The sequence below is a fragment of the Hordeum vulgare genome, chromosome 7H (assembly GCF_904849725.1).
Source record: "Hordeum vulgare subsp. vulgare chromosome 7H, MorexV3_pseudomolecules_assembly, whole genome shotgun sequence".
Taxonomy (NCBI): Eukaryota; Viridiplantae; Streptophyta; class Magnoliopsida; order Poales; family Poaceae; genus Hordeum; species Hordeum vulgare.
The window spans coordinates 554,134,240-554,142,699 of NC_058524.1; the positions used below are offsets into that span (position 1 = coordinate 554,134,240).

Genomic DNA, 8,460 nt, shown 5'->3' on the forward strand with positions numbered 1-8,460 from the left:
CGACAGCAGCTCTGACGCTTTTGTTGTCACAAGGGGCCAAGTTCATAAGCAAAACAAACTCAGAGAAAAGTCAAAGGCTTTGAGGGACAGGGGAAACATGAATACGAAAGGGAGGACAACAAGCAAGGTTGAGCCGGTCAGGGAGTGCGCAAAGACAGAGGGTCACGCCAATGTGACAGGCAAGGCAAACCAAGGGGGCAACAATTTACATCAGTTTACAGAAGGAGAGCAAGGTCAACACACAATGTATCTGCATGGGGAAAAGCAAAATGGGCACAAGATCATTGTGATTGAGGACAACAAAGCTTCAGGCTCAAGTGGGAAGCACACAAAAATTCATGATGTCAGCCGAATCTCATCAGCCCACCTATTGTCCATTTTGTGACTAAGGGGGCAGCTCAAGAGACACCAAGCCAAGATATCAGTGCCTCACCTACTGTAGCAGACAAGTCGATATGGTGTGGAGACCATGGGGCCAACTACACACCTGCCACCATAAAATATTGCCCAGCCCCTGATGGAAACCAGAAGAGAAAGGGAACACCATCACGGGAGCAATCTACAAAGGCGCAAGCAACACAGGGGGCATGCGCAGGTACCGGGAAAAGCTTTGCTTGGGGCCTTTGGCGCAACAACAAGCATTGCAATGCGCACAAGGTTCACCCACACTGACGTGCTCTACACCATCAGTCTTCAACCATTGCCAACAGGCAGAAAAGAATTGTTCTCCATCACTCGACCTCAACAGGAGCTTCCACGGTGATGAGGACACAAATAGAGACTTGCCCACACCATTTAATCCATGCAACCTGCTAACATGGCCGAAAGCGAAGATGACTGGGGTTTGGACCCAGAAGAGCTGTAGAAAGTGTGTGTTGAGGCAGAAGCCCAGTTTGCAAAGAAGAAACAGAAGGAAAAGTTGGACACAGAGGAGAGGTCCGTAAACAAAGCGCGAATCAACGATCAAGATGCAAGAACACCAACCACAAAAACAGCACCAGTAGCAGCAACACATGTTGCTAGCTCATCAAGAACACCAGCCGCTGTCGGGCATGAACGGAGAGTTGGAAGGGCGCCAACACAACTCAGGTCACTGTTCATTGACCCCGGAGACGCAGATCCCTTCCACTGCTCCAAGGAAGTGTGCGGCATATATGACATTGTGTTGCTTGCCGGTAACACTTCTGCCACAACAACTAGGAGGAGGGCAGTACAAAGTGACACCAGGCAAGAACAACACAAATCAAGCTCTTCGTTGTTCCTTCTTTTTTCATCATTGAACTAACATTTTTTCAGCTTTTCCCCCTCCATCATATTCGAAAAGCAGCAAACCAATCATAAACTATGACGAGTTCTTCATTACCTGCACTAAACTTGCAAACTCTATGGCGCCTGACGGAAGATGGATAGCATAGTGGCTGAGGTTGCAATAATTGCGTTGAGGGAACCAGGGCTCAAGACAAAGAAGAGTATAATGCCACTACAAATAACTGTAAGCAATTTTTTTATTTTTTATTTTTTACTAATCCTTTTTTTCTTGTTTTTAGTGCACACACAAAAAACAGAACTAAAAAAACACAATAGATGACAACATGCACATTCGAGACCAAACTAAAAAACTTACTAATCCCTTTTACCTTCCGTTTTTCATTTTTTTCCACCATGCGGATTCATACATTCGTCCAGAACAACAATTTCAATAGGACTGAGATAGACAAACACTTCGACAACAGGACACGGAGGCTGAGTCGGTGCGAATCAGTAAGGCGAAAATACTTTTTTTCTATTCACAAAATCCCTTCCCTTTTTCGCTATAGTTTTCCCCCCTCGTGGATTGCTCTCTTTCATTTTTATTTTTATTTCCATCTCACGGAAAACTATCTCATGCATGACCAGATTTCGTTCCCAACGCTCAAGGTTCTTGACAAGGAAAATCCAAAGGAGACGGGGCACTACTGGCTGCTGGTGCTGAACATCAGGGACAAGCGGTTCGAGGTGTTAGACTCGTCAAGGACGATGAAAGACAAGTCTTTTCTTGCTACTGTGAACAAAATAATCGAGGGGATAAAAGCAAACTGAGGGAGGCACTACGCAAGCTCAAGCATGCAGATTCAAGACTCGGGACTCCAAGAAATAAAATGCCCAAAGCAGGACAACAGGCAAGTTTCCCCCACACTATCTATTTTTTTTCCGCCACATGTAATGGACTATGATCATTCTTTTTTCTCTCATACTACTTCGGTAGGCACGCACACACAACCCCAGCAGTCCCAACAGCAACAAAAAGTTAGTCCATATCACCTATCCGAAACCAGAGACGTAGGTGGCCTAGGTCGCCTCGCTCGTTCGACCAAAGTGACCAAAAAGCCAAGGAAAGGTGGGGGGGGAAGCCCACACGATGGCGAGGGAGGGAGGGTCAACACTCGCGCAACCAAGGTGCCGAGGGGCACCTCGCAAGGGGGGTGATCCTGTTTTTTTACCCCCAAAAAACACTCGCTCACCCATGCTGCCTAGGCCGCCTCGCACGGGGCAACCAAAGTCTCCCAAAAAATACTCGCCTACAGGGGGCCTTGGTCGCCTCAAATGGCGACCAACTTTGCCCAAAAAAAATTACTCGCCTAGCCAGGGTGCCTAGGTCACCTAGCACGGACGGCCAAGTCGCACACGCACAAAAAAACTCGCCTACCTAGGTGAGCTAGGTCGCCTTGCGCGGTCGACCAAGCCGCCCACACAGGAAAATAGTCGCCTACCCACGGTGCCTAGGTCGCCTAGCACGGACGGCCAAGTCGCCCACAGAGAGAAAATAGTCGCCTATCTAGGGTGACTAGGTCGCCTAGCGCGGATGACCAAGTCGCGCCACACATAAAAAACTCGCCTACCTAGGTGAGCTAGGTCGCCTAGAGTGGACGACCAAGTCGTCCACACACGAAAAACTCGCCTACCCTAGGTGAGCTAGGTCGCCTTGCGTGGTCGACCAAGCCGCCCACACACAAAATTAGTCGCCTACCCAGGGTGCCTAGGTCGCCTAGCACAGACGGCCAAGTCACACACACACAAGAAAAACTCGCCTACCTAGGTGAGCTAAGTCGCCTTGCGCGGTCGACCAGGCCGCCCACAAGAGAAATAGTCGCCACCCCAGGTGCCTAGGTCGCCTAGCACAGACGGCCAAGTCACCCACACACAAAAAACTCGCCTATCCAGGGTGCCTAGGTCGCCTTGCATGGTCGACCAAGCCGCCCACACATGAAAGTAGTCGCCTACCCAGGGTGCCTAGGTCGCCTAGCACGGACGGCCAAGTCGCCCACACAGAGAAAATAGTCGCCTACCTAGGGTGACTAGGTCGCCTAGCGCGGTGGACCAAGTCGCCCACACATAAAAAACTCGCCTACCTAGGTGAGCTAGGTCGCCTAGCGTGGAAGACCAAGTCGCCCACACACAAAAAAACTCGCCTACCCAGGGTGCCTAGGTCGCCTAGCACGGACGACCAAGTCGCCCACACAGAGAAAATAGTCGCCTACCTAGGTGAGCTAGGTTGCCTTGCGCGGACGACCAAGCCGCCCACAAGGGGAAAATAGTCGCCTACCTAGGGTGACTACGTCGCCTAGCGCGGACGATCAAGTCGCCCACACATAAAAAACTCGCGTACCTAGGTGAGCTAGGTCGCCTTGCGCGGTCGACCAAGCCACACACAAGAGAAATAGTCGCCCACCCCAGGTGCCCAGGTCGCCTAGCACGGACGGCCAAGTCGCCCACACAGATAAAATGGTCGCCTACCCAGGGTGCCTAGGTCGCCTCGCGGGGGCGGCCATGCCGCGCCACAGAAACTCCATTAAGTTGCACGGGAGCCGGTGACTATGCATTTTTAGCTACCTTTTAGCTAATGGAGAGACACTGCTTTCTTTAATGGAAATACCTGTAACATCTGTAGATAATGCATCACTGTAGTTTTGGAAATTCTCTAAAGATATTTTTTATCTTTTTTTCATAAATTATATGAGTTCTCATTTTTTGTAGTACCTTTTTCCCCCTGCCTAACAAAAGCAGTCCAACATGAAAAATCACTCATGGAACAACTAGCTGACTGATCTTTTCTGGTTTAATTTTCTAGGACGTACTGTTGCATGTATATGATGTACAATGTTGAACACTCGGACGACACACATGTCTTGGAGTACGGGCAAAAATACATACTCAGCATGAGGAAGATCCTAACAACAAAAATGTTAAAAAGCTACCATAACGACGTCAACTGGGTAAAGATGTTCAACATCAAGAAGGTAAAATTCATTTCTGTTCAAATTAGAGGATAAGCAACTCAATGTCATGTTTTTCTTTTCCACACACCATACACAGTCAACTTTTTTTGTAGGAGAGAACATAAATAACATGGTCTACATATTATTACATGGCCTTTTTCCTCAAAATTAAAAACATTCGAATCTGGGTACTTCTCTAGCAGCCATACTATTATTTTTCTGTCTTCTCTTTTTTCCGTACTTTTTTTGCTCGCTGAACCACTCAAACACTTCAGATCAGACCAGTTGTGCAAGTGGCACAATTATGCCCTAACTCCTTGCAGTACCATACTTAGTCTTCTTCTTCGGGTGCAACTCAATTCCCGAGTAGTACCTATTGTCTCTTTTCCTCCCCTTGGTCGATGACTTTGGCGGCTTACGCAAAGGAGTTGCTGCAGACGCCCCAACAGAAACTTCAGTAGGAGCAGATGAGGCTGGCGGTTGGCCCTGTGTCGCTGACTTCTTCTTCTTCTTCTTCCTTGATTTGTAAAGTTGGTTCAGTTCAGTCTCCAATGCATGGCCGTAGGACCTGCACAAAGCTGCTCCTGCATTGGACATACTCCCTAGTTTAGATATTTTTGCCAAACATAGTATTTAGGGAAACGTGCCTTATTTGCTGTAGAGACTCTTGCAGCATTGGATTAGGGACTTGTGCGTTAGGGGGCAAATAAGCAAGGAATGCATTTTGAGTCCATCTTTGCAGTATGTAGCGTTCAGGCATCTCATCAACGCCAAGATGGGTGAAAACATTCAAGATGTGTACGCAGAGCAGCCCATCCCTGTAAGACCTACACCACTCACACCCATACTCTTGTTGCTCAACTAGTGCTGACACCATGTACGTTCTATGACCATAAATCCCGGCATAAATTCTGTTAGGCTCAAGAAGGTACATGTTGCCGCCTTGATGCCTAACGTTATACATGCCAATCATAGAAAACTCATGTTGAAATCTGTAGTATATATCCCTTGTGTAAACTCGCAAAGCTTGCTTCTCAAGTGGGAACGTGGACCAAAGCCTTGGCTCCACCTCTTTCGTTCGGTAGTCATTACCTCCTTCTTCACCAAGATCTTGTCGTTTATCTTCTTATATTGCTTCACAAAGTTGAGCACAGAATTCTGTGGGTTCACATACCTTTTTAGGACAGCATTGAAGCCTTCACTCCATTGATACGACTGGAGGAATAGGAAGAAACATTCCCTGAAGTAGCAAGGAACCCAAAGGTGCTTGATTGCATATAGATCACCAAAGTGTTTGTCTCCAGCAATACCATGTGTAACAATCATAGCAGCCCACCTTGTCTCCAACTCCTCAGGAGTCATGCTCAAGTCTATAACCTCATTGAACTCTTTAGCTAGCTCAGGATGCCTACCCAAGAAACCACCCAACTTCTCTTGGGATTTCTTAATGATATGCCAGCGGCAACAACGGTGAACTGCGTGCGGAAACATGTTTTCTATTGAATTCCCCATTGCCTGGTCCTGGTCAGTTATGATGTTGAGTGGGGCAACACCATGCATTGCTTCGAGAAAGGCCCCAAACAACCAGTCAAAACTAGTCTCAAGCTCCTGACGCAAGAATCCACACCCTAGCATAAAGGATTGCCCATGCCTGTTCATCCCGATAAATGGAGCAAACGACTGTTGTACATATTTATCAAGTAGGTTGTGTCAAAAGAGATACATTCATTGTAAGCCTTTTGGTATGCGTCTCGAGCCCTCCCATCCACCCAAAACAAGTTCTCAACTCTCCCTATTCCATCTTTCTTCACTTTAAAAAAGAAACCAGGGTCTTCTTCCTATTTTTGCTCGAAATAGGAATTTGTCTCAGCCAAATCACCATCATTTGCCTCAGCAGTGCGAAGGCTAGTCCTCATGTTGCTGATAGATTTCGTGGTGTACGGCACAATAGAGGTCTGCCCATAAAATTCAGACATAACAGCCATCATCCGACCTGTTTCCATATTGCACCTATGCAATATTTTCAAGAACTCAACCTCCTTTGGTGGGATGCCCTTGTGACAGCGGAGATACTTAGTTAGAGATGGCTTGTCAATCAGTTTGTGATTATGGTCAGGAACAACACCAATGACCACCCACTTTGTACCAATTAACTTGACAGTCATCTTCGCTGCACAGTTTGTTTGCTTGATAAACTCTCTTCTCCTCTTCTTAACAAGCCCTCTAGGAGTTTTATAAGAGCTACAACCTGTTCTCTTACTGCCATCATCTTTCCCATCAACAGGGTCATCGGAGTCTGGACTAAGTCTTCCAAACACAGGGGTGTAGGCATCATCATTGATTTTAGGCTTTCCTGAATTGTTGCAACAGAAAGTCTGTTTCTCAAGCTCATTGGTATATCCAGACCTCCTAGAGGTGTTGGCTTTCATCGAGAAGCCCATTTTGAGAGAGTAAGCTTTGTAGTGCGCCTTAGCACCTTCAAGTGTGTCAAACTCCATGTCAATATAGGGTTCTTGTGGACTAGACCGCACCTCGTTCTCATCAAATCCAAACAAGGCAGCACCACTCACACAACCTTGCTCACCATTGCTACGCAGAGTTGCACCCGGGCTGAACATGGCAGGGGCAGGAGTTGTAGATTCAGTACCCGTAGCGTCAGCTGCAACGGCAATAGCAGCTGCAGCAGCATAGAATCACACACCAACGACATCTTGTTTAGGAGAAGTTCCTAACTCCGGCGACTCGCCCACCCTCTCAATAGAGATAGCAACTTTGTCAGGTTGGACTTGCGTGCAGAACAGTGGAACGCCATCACAGCCAGCAAAATCTTCAGGAAACTCATTGAGATCAATCCCAGCCATCTGAATTTTTTGTAATATAGAAATTAGAACGGATCATACGTGCAAGCATTTTTGTCCTCAACTATAAGACGAAAACAACAATCATGTACAACATGTAGATATGTAGATTTGATCTCCATATCTAAATTTTGCAGCATATATTTAACAGAGCAAGTGCTAGCTTATCAACAACAACCAAAAATACAACAAACACAAACTCTCTGTTTTTTGCACCATGTCCTATTGTTTTTACAGAGCAAGTGCTGGCATATTAACATCAATCAAAACCTACTATTTGGTGCCTGTTAGTTCTTTCACAGTTTTTTTTTCTCAAGATCCCAGATTTTCTAACATGAGGTCTCTATTTGTTTTCTGCAGAAAACAACAACAAAACAATAGCAAATAACTAGGGAGATGCACAGAGCAAGTGTTGTACAGAAGGAAGGAGGTGCAGGCAAGAAACAAAGCCCAGAGAAGACAGATCTTCGATGCTGGCTTTTTGGATCCTAAATCTGATGGAAAAAACATGCATAGCACATGCAGTTAACTAGGGAGATGTCTAGAACGAAGTTCAATGCGGAATTTTTTTTAGGAAACTTGCATACCTTTTTCTCCCTGATCTGGATGGTGTTTTTTGCACAGATTTACTGTTATTTTGCCTGGCAGAAACAAAATAGTTGTTGTCCTCGGATCCTTTTTTGCCTACTTTCTGTTTTTTCCTCTTATGTTCTTGCTTCTAGACGGGGTGAGGGGTTCCATGCTGCTAGCCCATGGCCTCCCGGCGGTGGCTGGGGGATGGGGAAGAGAGAGGTTAGTATTGGGGGGAGGGATGGGGAGAGGATCTGTGGCTGGGGGTCGTAGGGTTTTGCTTCGAGGGATGGGGAGAGGATCACGTGACGACAGGGGGAAAAAGACCCTTTTTTGGAAGCACATGGAGGGACCCCCGACAGTCACTTTCCTTTCCTGTCGGCCGCGACATGCAGCCGCACAGCACGCGGACGCTGTGTAGCCGCGTCCTTGTTTGCTTTGGTTCACTGTTGTCCCTTAGATGTTGTTTGAATGTCAGATTAGAAGGGGCCAGTTACAACGTGACTTGCTACACACAAGTCAGTGGATCCCAGTCCGGTGCAAGCATGAGCCACGCATCCCCAGTCGTATGGCCGGATGGTGTGCCGGATTTTGTACTTTCTCTGATCACCAGCTATATGGATAGTCGTTTCGGTTTATGGAATAGAATATATTTCGGCTCAAAAAAACACCAAATTTACTAAAGTAACTTCATTTTCTCACATTCGGTAACCGATCGAAGGACCGAAGCTTCGGTTTTTTGGCTTCATTTTACTATTCTCGGTTATTATTCCCAC

The 8,460-nt window shown here is 46.7% G+C and overlaps 1 pseudogene; it reads left to right on the top strand.

The window, feature by feature from the left end:
- Positions 1–802: 802 nt before the first annotated feature.
- LOC123412049 lies at positions 803–2,079 on the top strand (annotated as a pseudogene).
- The last annotated feature ends 6,381 nt before the right edge of the window (positions 2,080–8,460 follow it).